At 44.2% G+C, this 11,157-nt stretch overlaps 1 protein-coding gene across 3 annotated transcripts in view; it reads left to right on the top strand.

Annotated features, from left to right (window-relative positions):
* Positions 1–2,188: 2,188 nt before the first annotated feature.
* ANO10 (anoctamin 10) overlaps positions 2,189–11,157 on the top strand; it is a 228,840-nt gene continuing 219,871 nt past the window's right edge. For all 3 annotated transcript variants that reach the window (XM_032648603.1, XM_032648602.1, XM_032648601.1), the window contains exon 1: positions 2,189–2,322. The gene's annotated coding sequence lies outside the window, so the exon portion shown is untranslated. The remainder of the gene's footprint in view (positions 2,323–11,157) is intronic.

The raw sequence follows: 11,157 nt of genomic DNA, 5'->3' as shown, positions 1-11,157 counted from the left end.
AAGACATGACAAACTGAAAAAAAGTTTTGACATTCATTTCTTTTTTTTTTTTTTTTTTGACATTCATTTCTAAGGAAAGGACCATTCTTACTATTATATAAAGTGTTTCTATATCCAGTAGAAAAGTAGACAAAATACATAAATGGATAATTCATGGCAAATGAAATACAAATGTGCTTTATCACTCATAATAAGAGAAATACAAATAAAAACATTTTTTCATTTATTAAATTGATCAGTTCCAGTTCTGGCTGAAATGGACTATGTCCACTGCAGCCTATGTCCACCACAGTTGACTATTAAAACCTCTGGACAAAATATGAAAAAAAGGCTACCACAAGCTGGAGAAAGGGGTGAAAACTCCTGATTGCTTTTTCTTCTCCCCACTCTGTCCTGAGGCCACTCCCAGTCACAGAGCTTCCCTGCTATAGTACAGTGACATGGATAACTAGACGCTGATAGAAAACCTGTCCCTCTGGTCAGAGGAAATGGGAAAAAGGACACATTGTGCAGAGTATGGGGAGAATCCCTGTCGTTTTTTCTCTCTTTCCCCTCAATATTGTCCCGAGGGCAGCCCCAGTTGCACAGAGCAGCACAACAGATATAAAGTATGGCAGACTCCAGGAGAACCCTATCTCTCTGGCCAGCAGAACTGGAAAAAGGGGGTTCTGGGTGCCAGAGATTATAAAGGAAATGCCCAAAAGGAGAGTGATGCAAAAGGGAATCCTTAATTCTGTGTAGCGGTTTGTTACACAGCAATAGCTAACTGATACAGGAATCCATGTCATTAACTGAAGTCTGCCCTTTGTGTTGTCCAACAGCTAATTTGTCATACTTAACACAAAGTTTTAATGTGCTAATTGTGGAGATGAAAGGAGACCATCTGTGTGAAACGCATTTTTAACATTTCCATTCAATCTTTTTTCCAATTCTTCCAGTCATATAAATATTAGAAGATGACATTATATGGAGGGATGGCCATAAATTCAAGGAATGAGAAGTTAGGAAGAGTGCAATTAAAAAACAAAAATGTACTGAGTAATCAATGTCTAAACCTGTTGAAGCGCATAAACAATTTGTCCAGATTTTCAGAAGAGAAAGAACTTCTGGCCACACCCATGATGGCCACAGGGGAACTGGCCAATAACGTTATGAGCTGCTATGACAGGCATCTAGAAAGATCAACAAAGGGCCCCTCGCAAGTAATTAGGCTTCTGTGCCTTGCCCCTCGTCTCCCTGTCTCCTGTCTTGAGTCTGGAAGACACAGAGAAGGGGCAGAGGATGAAAAAGCAGACACGGCTTTTCTGGCGTTGTAGGACCTTGAGGCATCTGTCTAGACTGAACTGCGTGTACGGAAGGATAAAGGGTTCATACATTGTTTTCTTTCATTCCTTTGAGTTATTGCATGCCTACTGTGACTCTAACGCTGTTCTAGGCACTGGGGATGTATCAGTGGATAAAACAGACAAAAATCCCTGCCCTTGTGAAGCTTACATTCTAGGGAAAGACTGACAATAAATATAATAATATAAAACGTTAGAAGGTGATGAGTGCTGTGGAAAAAAGAAATATGCTAAGGTAAGATAGTGGGATAGGGAGGAGAGCAGGTATTAAATAGGATGATCAGAAAGGGTTCTCAGTGAGAAGGTGAGATTCGGTTCCCGCTTCCCGTGAGGGAAGGGAGGAAATAAATCATCTTAATTAACGAAGAGCTTGCAAGGCACTGGGAACACATTCCCAGGGCACAGATCCCGAGGTGGGCGGGGGGATAATATATTGGAATTGGGTTTTTCACTGCCTGAAAGTGAATTACAACTAAAATGAGACTTGTTCTTATATTTGAAAGTGACAAGGAAGTTGGACTCTGGACCTTAAGAGACGGAAAAGAGGAAAATGTGAACGGACATATTTCTTTGCAGGTCGCCCCTCCATACTCTCGGAATGACAGCCCAGCCCCGCGAGGCCCCGCCTCTCCACCGTGGTGCCGCCCCCACGCGGAGTGACAGCCCATAAGGCACGCCTCTTCCTTAGCAGTCTCAGCTCTCACTCCCGGCGACAGCCAGTCTAGGCCAGTCTAGTGTTTCTCTGGAGCAGCCTGGTCTCTGCCGGGAGTGACTCACCCCTAAGCCCCGCCTCCCCCACCTCGGCCCCGCCCCCGCCTGCGTGCGATCGCGTCTCGGCCCCGCCCTGCACGCCCGGCGCTAGGTGGTACCCGCCCGGCAGGCCGCGGCTCGCCTCCCGCGGCGAGAGTCGGTTTCCCGGCCTGGGGGACTAGCAGGCTCTCGGGCCCGCCCCCGAAGACGTGGAGTGCTGTGGCGGCAGGTGAGTGGGGGAGGGACCTCGGACCCCCTCGCTCTCGGCGGCGCAGAGCCTGGGTCAGTGCAGGTGGTTGAGTCCGGGCTGTCGGGCGGCGGCGCGACGCTTCCAGTGACTCCTCCCGGCCGCCGCCCTTCCTTTCCGGGGTACCTCCCGGGGTTGGCAATCCTGGGAATGGGAAAGTAGGACCGGGAGGGACGCCGAGGTTGGGTGACGTTCGGGTGGGAGTGGCAGTCGCAGGTGGAAGCTGCAGAGGGCCGAGGTTGGTCTGAGGGTGGAGGGTTGATAGAAGAAAGTGGTGAAGCTGAAATCTGGTGGCTGGTGGAGTCAGGATGCGAGGGCTTGGGGGGCTCCAGAGCAACGGGGAATGAGATGAGTGGGGGTGGAGGAGTCGACGAAGCCTAGTGAAGGGCGTTTGAGGGAAGGACCAGCTCACGGGGGCCCATGAGTCACGCTTCCCCGACTGTCCGGAGAGCCTGGAGCTTCGGGTATCTCGGCACGGGCGTGACGCTAGTGAGCTTGCGGGGTTGTGCTCTCACATCGGGGTGATCGGGTTTCCAGGCTTTCGACTGGGACACACAGTACAGCTTAAGTATTAGATGAAAGTCAGGGGCAATGCCTGGGACACCTGAGAAACGTGGCTGGAAGGGGTGCTTCTCCTATGGAATGCTTCTAATTTCCCTGGAGCCTCGGCGGCGCCAGCGTTGGTGCGGCGCTGTCTTCTGTGAAACCCTATTCCGGCAGCCCAGACGGTGTATGGAGGTCCTGCACAAAGTTCAGAGTTGAGGTTTTTATTCAGACTCAAAAGCAGTCGTATCACGTTCCCTTAAATCCTGCGGAGTTTTAATATTAAAAATATCTAATCCTGTGGGGTTTTAAAAAAAAATTTAAATCTTTCTTATCTGGCTACTTTGAATTTTAAAGTCACACCGAGCTAGAGAACTAGATGTTTTCTAAGAGCCTATTCTGTGAGTATGATAAACAATTTTAAATTAGCTGTGGAAAGTAGATCGTATCTGTTCTGACCAGTTATTGCTGAAAGAATTGTAGAATTGCAGATAAAGAATGAAATTGAAAAGATTTAAACTAATGGAAAGGGATAGAAAAGTCCTGGTAAATTGGAGACTGTGTGTGCTTAAAAAAACAAAAAACAAACTCAGTGAAACTTTTTTTCACTGTAAGAGAACTTGGAAGATAGAGAAAAGTATAAGAATGAAAATGAAAACTCCATGTAATTTCACCAACCCTAACATTTTTGTGCAATTCTTCTTAATTCCTTTTGTATTTTTTTGTGTATCTAAATGTACGTATTACATAGTTGGGGTCATATTGTTGTATTACTTTGTATTTTGCTTTTTTTCCCTTTGTATTTTTAGCATTTTCCTGGATCATTAAAAATTCTCCCTAAACATCTTTTTAAATGGTGGTATGTTCATCACGTGAATTCATTCTTTTATCACATATTAGCATTTCAGCTGTGTGCCAGGTCCTGTGCTTGGGGAGGAGATTCATTGTTGCTCTAGGTTTTCAGACATTATTCCAGCTCAAATAAGCAAAATCTTGGCAGTGTCTGGGGTACCAAGTGTAGAAAGAGAGTATGAGTGCAGCATCTAATCAGGCCTGGACCTGGGCTGCTGTGGCGAGGCTGTCTTCATTGTGTCGTGTCTCATCTCTCCTACACCTTCCTGTGGAGGCCTGAGGCCACGAGAGGTACCTAGGTATGTTCCTCAGGGAATGGGCCTCACCAGCTCCCCTACATTGTGGGTGTCACTGAGAAACTCTTTAGTGAGGGTGCATGTGTGCAGTGTTGATGTTTCATTCTCAAATCTGCCCTCATCTTAGGTGACTCTGAGAGACAGCTGCCCTAGGTCTCCAGGACGACTGTCCCACAATTGCTCTCATAATTAACTGCCTCTAAGTTGTCTTACACCTTAGAGGGGGCCTCCGGAGGGGTCCTGTCCCTTCTAGCACTTGCCATTAAAATTGCAAGTTTTCTTCTAGGAAATCCCGCTCATCTTCCTCCTTGATCAGTGTGGCCCTTCATTTTGCTCTCACTGATGTGTTCCTATTCTGCCTTACGACTGAGAGTAATTTTGGATTGTGTTTCTCCTTGAGTCTGAAATAAGGTGATTCCTAACCACAGCCTTATGCACTTACTTATTAGTCTTTGAATTTATGATAATTCCATTGATGTTTTTACTTTACCCAAACTCAGGAAGAGAATAAAGGGTCCCTTATTCTTTTTTTGAACCGTGATAAAATATGTGAGCCACCCCCCTCCATGCTTGAACTCCCAGTGAGTTTCTTTTCATATGTGCATTTCAACCACCAAGGTCAGGATTTAACCCTTACTATAGGCAGGTGATTCCAATAGCTAATGTAAGAGCCACAGGGATCCAGTTCCTTTGTAGGTCTCCTTTAGCCCTGGGTGCAGTTCAATGCATGATTAAGAAGACCAGAGTCTGAGATGGCTATCTACTGGTCCTGTGCCCAGAGCATATGGAACCTAGCTGCTCTGTGCTTTACAGTTATTGCTGGCTGCTGGCCTGGCTGACAGTCTGGATAAAAGGGGGAAATTGGCTGTGGAAGCAGAAATCATTCTACCCTATAGTGCCCAGGAAGTCTGTGTGTTGAATCATTGCTTGTTTTCAGATCAGCCCCAACAGGAACCGTGAGGCCCTCTGCTGTGTCCACGCTTAAAGTCCTCATGTCCCCCCAGGTGGTATTTTGGTCCCCCCAGGTGGTATTTTGGTCCCATGTACTAGTCTAGTGTGCATGGTAATGGTGGAGCCATCCTCTGTTAAGACCCTCCAGTGAAAGTGGATTGCAGAAGTCAGGTTAGCCCATGCTGCCATGAGGCTTCTTATTTTCACCACCTTACACTTGGTATTCACACCGTCGGGCTAGCCAACGTGAAGAGGTGGGATTGGAGCAGGCCTGGATCGCGCTGGTCGGTGAACTGCAAGAGTGATGTTGCGTGCAGAACACAGAGGGGGCAGGAATCCCCCAAGGAGAGGGCGTCCCCAGAGGTGTTACTGTATAGTGATGGCAATTCCCTGAGCAGAGGACACAAGAAGGAGGGCACAGGGTTTCAGGGACGGGAACACACGCAGTGTAAGAGAGGTTCCTGCCACTTAGGTCACCCAGCCTGTAAGTACCCTGTGGCCCAGTGGATGGCACAAGTGTGAAGCAGCTGAAAACAAGCAGTGTTGAAACTTCCAAGAGCATCTTATATACTGGAGCCTTGAAGGGGTTGAGGCTTACTAGGCTCCACTGAACTGCTCAGTGCTGGCGCTTGGGTTAGTCTGTGAGACTCTTAACAAGTGAAAGCCCACAGCTCCACAGCTGTGGCGAGGCCAGCATTACTTTTGATGGTGAGACTTTAAATTGGCTAAGTTCAAAAAAATGGGGAAAAAAGGTCTTCTGCATACGGTATGGTGTCATTCAAAGAGCATTGGATTTCAGTCTTATCTCTTGTCACACTGGTTGTGTGACTTTGGGTTTTATTAACATGAAATAGTGTGGTCTTGGGACTAATTGACCCCTAAGGCTCCTTTTGCTCTAAAATTTTCTCCTAGTCCGACTTCTGCGCTGCTTTTGCCAGTCTCATGGATAGGACGTGCCTAGGTCCCGAGTCCTTTCATTCTATATGCCGTTAACTTTTACCCCAAACCAAACAATCTTTGAAGCTAGGCGACTTCTTGTATACAAAGTTAGTATGTTTTTAATCTGAGGAATAACGCGAAATATTATCTTGTATTAGGTAATTTTAAAAGTATCATTTGGTCTCTACTACAGTGTATATTTTACACTTATGTTGAAAATGTGAGCCTTCTATTTCATGAACATAGAAGCCATTATTTTCTAATCATAAGAAATACCTGCTCACTAAAATTCAAATCAAAAAGAAAAATGTAAAGAATAAAACTCATCGTAAATCCTACTACCTAGAAATGGGGATGGAGAAATATATCTGACTAATCACTGATGGAATTTTTATTAGACACACATACCTACACCGTGACTAACACAAGTGTGTGTAATACACTCATATCACATGTGATGAATACATATGTATACACAAATGTGGTTAAGGATGTGAGCTCTGGCATCAGGCTGCCTGGTTTTGAAGCCCAGCTTCCCCGCTTGAGACTGCATGATGTGGACAGGCTACTTTTTACTTCTTTCACCTCAGTTTTCTCATCTGTAAGATGGAAACGTTAAAGTTCCTTCTTCATGGGGTTGCTGTGAGAAATGACTGAGTTAATTCACATAAAAATGTGTAGCCCATGCTTTGATGCAGTAAATCCTCAGCAAATGTTAGCTAGTGTTGTCATTTTGATATTACTGTGGATGATATATATTCATAAATGGGGCCATACTTTGCATTTTTACCTTATAATGTGTTACGAAACATTCTCCATGTTAATTTAGTTGGATCTGTATCCTAGTATTAATGGTTCTGTTGTATAGTTATACTTTATTTAGCCAGTATCCTGTTGTTTGACTTTATAGGAAAGAGAGGAAAGACAGAAAAAAAGAAAGCTGTAATGAACATTTATGTACATTTTTGATTTTATTATATGTTTGGTATAAGTTCCTAGAACTAGCATTGTTCTGTTGAATGGTATGAGTATTTAATATTGTTTTTCAGATTGCTACTCTGCTTTCTGGGAAGGTGGTATCAAATCACAACATCTGGCAGCAATATGTGAAAATGCCCAGTTTTCTACTCCCATGCCAGACCTGGGTTCTGTCCATCTTTCAACAAATCTGAAAAGGGAAAAATAACTCATTGTTACTTCGCGTTTCTTTCTTAGTAACTTTAAACATCTTTTCAAGTGTATAGTTCTTCTTTGTGACTTGTGATTTTAGTTTTTTGTATTTTTTGTTATTGATTTATAAGAACTCTTCGTATATCAGAGATTGTGACATTTTTGTCTGTAATATATTGGAAGTCTTGGTAAGGTCATGCTCTGAGTCATGAAAGGCATACAGTATCTCAAATAAGAATAAATCAATGAGCAAGTATTTACTGTGAGCTTCTAGATAATGCTCATATACATGTTGAGAACTGAAACCTGCCTTACTTTCTCAGAAAGATTGTTTCATGACCTGGTAATTGTGAATAATTCTCACTCACATTAGGCAATGCATAAAGGCTAAAAAACTTTGACCTTTGATTTGATGCCTGTGATGCCCTGCTGAGCCCTCTATTGTCCCTTTAACCTCACCATTCCTTCCATCTTTGCTATTTGCTAACTCCCATGTCCCAGGTTAGAAACCTTGGAATCATCTAGGTATCTTTTCCAAATTGCAGCTTGTCCCATTATCAGCCTCCCTTCTCAGGCTGCCCCAAGCCCTCGGGTTACTGCAGTTGTACTGTTATACTTAGCCCTGTGTTAGAATGATTTGATGCACACCTGTTTCTCAAAACTAAGATGTAGACCTTATTTACTTTTGTATCTTCAGACTCCGTCATGGCCTGGCTCATAATAAGCACATGATTAATGTTTGTTGTATTTGATATTTCCATGTAAAAGATGATGATGGTAAGCCTCTGCAGTCTACTGGTAGATTAACATTTTCCCCCAACTTTTTAAAAAAAATCAATTTATTAAATTGATTTATTTTTGGCTGCTTTGGGTCTTTGCTGCTGCACGCAGGCTTTCTCTAGTTGCGGCTAGCGGGGGCTACTCTTCGTTGCGTTGTGCAGGCTTCTCATTGCGGTGGCTTCTCTTGTCGCGGAGCACGGGCTTTAGGTATGCGGGCTTCAGTAGTTGTAGTGTGCAGGCTCAGTAGTTGTGGCACACGGGCTCAGTTTCTCCACGGCATGTGAGATCGTCCCAGACCAGGGCTCAAACCCGTGTCCCCTGCATTGGCAGGCGGATCCTTAACCACTGCACCACCAGGGAAGCCTCCCCCCCAACTTTTTGTTATGAAAAATTTCAGAAGTTCAGGGGAGTTGAAAGAATACCATGAAGAACACCCCCTAAACTTACCTGTTGAGATTTCTGTCACTCTGACACATAGCCAATCCTCTGCTCAGAAACCCCCAGTGACTCCTTACTGGCTGTCAGGTTAGATATAAACGGCAGCATACTTTCTCAAATGGTGGTAGCTTACAAACATGTTACCACTCTGCTCTGGTCGGGCCTTTACTCTCAAGCTTCATTGATAACTTTTGCACATGAAGTGTTCTGAGTTCCCATAGCTTTAATGGCTATCTGTTACCATTCTTTCCTTCTTTGTAATTCCTGATTATATCGTTAGCTATTTGGAGGTGAGAACTCAGTCCTATCTTTTTTTTTAACATCTTTATTGGAGTATAATTGCTTTACAATGTTGTTAGTTTCTGCTGCATAACAAAGTGAATCAGCCGTATACATACATATATCCCCATATCCCCTCCCTCTTGCACCTCCCTCGCACCCTCCCCATCCCACCCCTCTAGGCAGTCACAAAGCGCGGAGCTGATCTCCCTGTGCCATGCAGCTGCTTCCCACTAGCTATCTATTTTACGTTTGGTAGTGTATATATGTCCATGCCACTCTCTCACTTCGTCCCAGCTTCCCCTCCCCCCTCCCCGTGTCCTCAAGTCCATTCACTAAGTCTGCGTCTTTATTCCTGCCCTACCCCTAGGTTCATCAGAATCTTTTTTTTTTTTTTAGATTCCACATATATGTGTTAGCGTACGGTATTTGTTTTTCTCTTTCTGACTTACTTCACTCTGTATGACAGACTCTAGGTCCATCCACCTCACTACAAATAACTCAATTTCTTTTTTATGGCTGAGTAATATTCCATTGTATATATGTGTCACATCTTCTTTATCCATTCATCTGTCGATGGACACTTAGGTAGCTTCCATGTCCTGACTATTGTACATAGTGCTGCAATGAACATTGTGGTACATGACTCTTTTTTTTTTTAATTCTTTATTGGAGTATAATTGCTTTACAATGGTGTGTTAGTTTCTGCTTTATAACAAAGTGAATCAGTTATACATATGTTTCCATATCTCTTCCCTCTTGCGTCTCCCTCCCTCCCACCCTCCCTATCCCACCCCTCTAGGTGGTCACAAAGCTCCGAGCTGATCTCCCTGTGCTATGCGGCTGCTTCCCACTAGCTATCTATTTTACGTTTGGTAGTGTATATATGTCCATGCCACGTGACTCTTTTTGATTTATGGTTTTCTCAGGTGTATGCCCGGTAGTGGGATTGCTGGGTCATATGGTAGTTCTATTTTTAGTTTTTTAAGGAACCTCCGTACTGTTCTCCATAGTGGTTGTATCAATTTACATTCCCACCAACAGTGCAAGAGGGTTCCCTTTTCTCCACACCCTCTCCAGCATTTATTGTTTGTAGATTTTTTGATGATGGCCATTTTGACCAGTGTGAGGTGATACCCCATTGTAGTTGGTCCTGTTTTGACCTGGCTTCCCTCGTAGATCCTAGCCTGGGGAGTTTGATTGGGCAGATACCTTGAAATAGCATTCCTGATGTATTTGTAGTATTATTTGAATCCAGCATTGATTTATAACACCAGTATTGCCCCAAACAAAACTTATACTCTGTTAGAGAAAAACAAACCTTATCAGTCCAGGCCAAACAAGCTGGATCTGTTTGATCAGCTTGCTGAAAGATTGTGAATTCCCCCAGAGAAAGGAAAGATGTTCTGTGTTGTTGGTCATTCCTTTTGTGATTGTTCCCAAGAATTGCTTTGCACTTCAACTTTGGAGTCATTAAAACTTACATTAAGCACAAAGTTAGAGTAAATGAGTCTAAAGTCTGAAAATTGCCCCTGTTGAGAATCATGGAGTTAGAGAGGTCCACATGAGAAACATTTTCGAGGGAGGCCATCAGGCCTTAGTGACAGATGCCATTTGTGGGTTTCCAGGTTGACTCCATTATCTTCCCAGCTTGGTGACAGAGATAAAGATGACATCCCTGAGAAAGTTAGGGACACTGGGAAGGGAAGCTGATGCTGGGGACATCAACTCCACACAAAAATATGAAATTGGGCTGTGTCAATTCCCTGCCCTTAATGAATTGGTGATTACCATTGTTTGTTGGAAAAGGCCCAGTTAATTTGTAATAATCAGGGGCCTTCATTAGATACCAGCTCCCATCCTCCCTTCCTCTAACTCATAGTTAACGCTCTAGCTGTACCTACTCACTTGTATTTCTCTGAGTCTCTTGGCTATTTTTTTTTTTTTTTTTTTGGCGGTACGTGGGCCTCTCACTGTTGTGGCCTCTCCAGTTGCGGAGCACAGGCTCCGGACACGCAGACTCAGTGGCCATGGCTCACGGGCCCAGCTGCTCCGCGGCATGTGGGATCTTTCCAGACCGGGGCACGAAGCCGTGTCCCCTACATTGGCAGGCGGACTGTCAACCACTGCGCCCCCTGGGAAGCCCCATCTTGGCTATTTTTCATCATTGTTTTATAGGGGAACACTGTTTCCTCTGCCTAGAATGCCATCCATTGTCAATCTGGCAAACTCCTATTCATTCTTCTAAATCCTGTTCAGGTCACACCCTTTGTAAATACTTTCTTAGTCCTCTTGTGTGAGCACATTTTACACTGTTATCCTTCACTTACCTGAATGTACCCCCTGCCTTATTCTGAGCTGCTTGCGGATACGAGTGGTGTTTCCCTCGTTTTTGTATAGGGCCTGGCTTGCACAGGTGCTGTGAGCCATTGGGGGAGCCTGTCATGTAACCCATCTGGCTCGTGAGAAATTTTCTTCCATCCAGGAAGCCAGAATTAGGTTTAATTAAGAGAAAATACAAATACAGTCTATATTTATTTTTCCCATTATAACCCATCTTTGCTTTTTA

The sequence above is a fragment of the Phocoena sinus genome, chromosome 11, assembly GCF_008692025.1.
Source record: "Phocoena sinus isolate mPhoSin1 chromosome 11, mPhoSin1.pri, whole genome shotgun sequence".
Taxonomy (NCBI): domain Eukaryota; kingdom Metazoa; phylum Chordata; class Mammalia; order Artiodactyla; family Phocoenidae; genus Phocoena; species Phocoena sinus.
The sequence above is the reverse complement of the archived record's forward strand: the minus strand, read 5'-3'. Positions and strand labels throughout refer to the sequence as shown.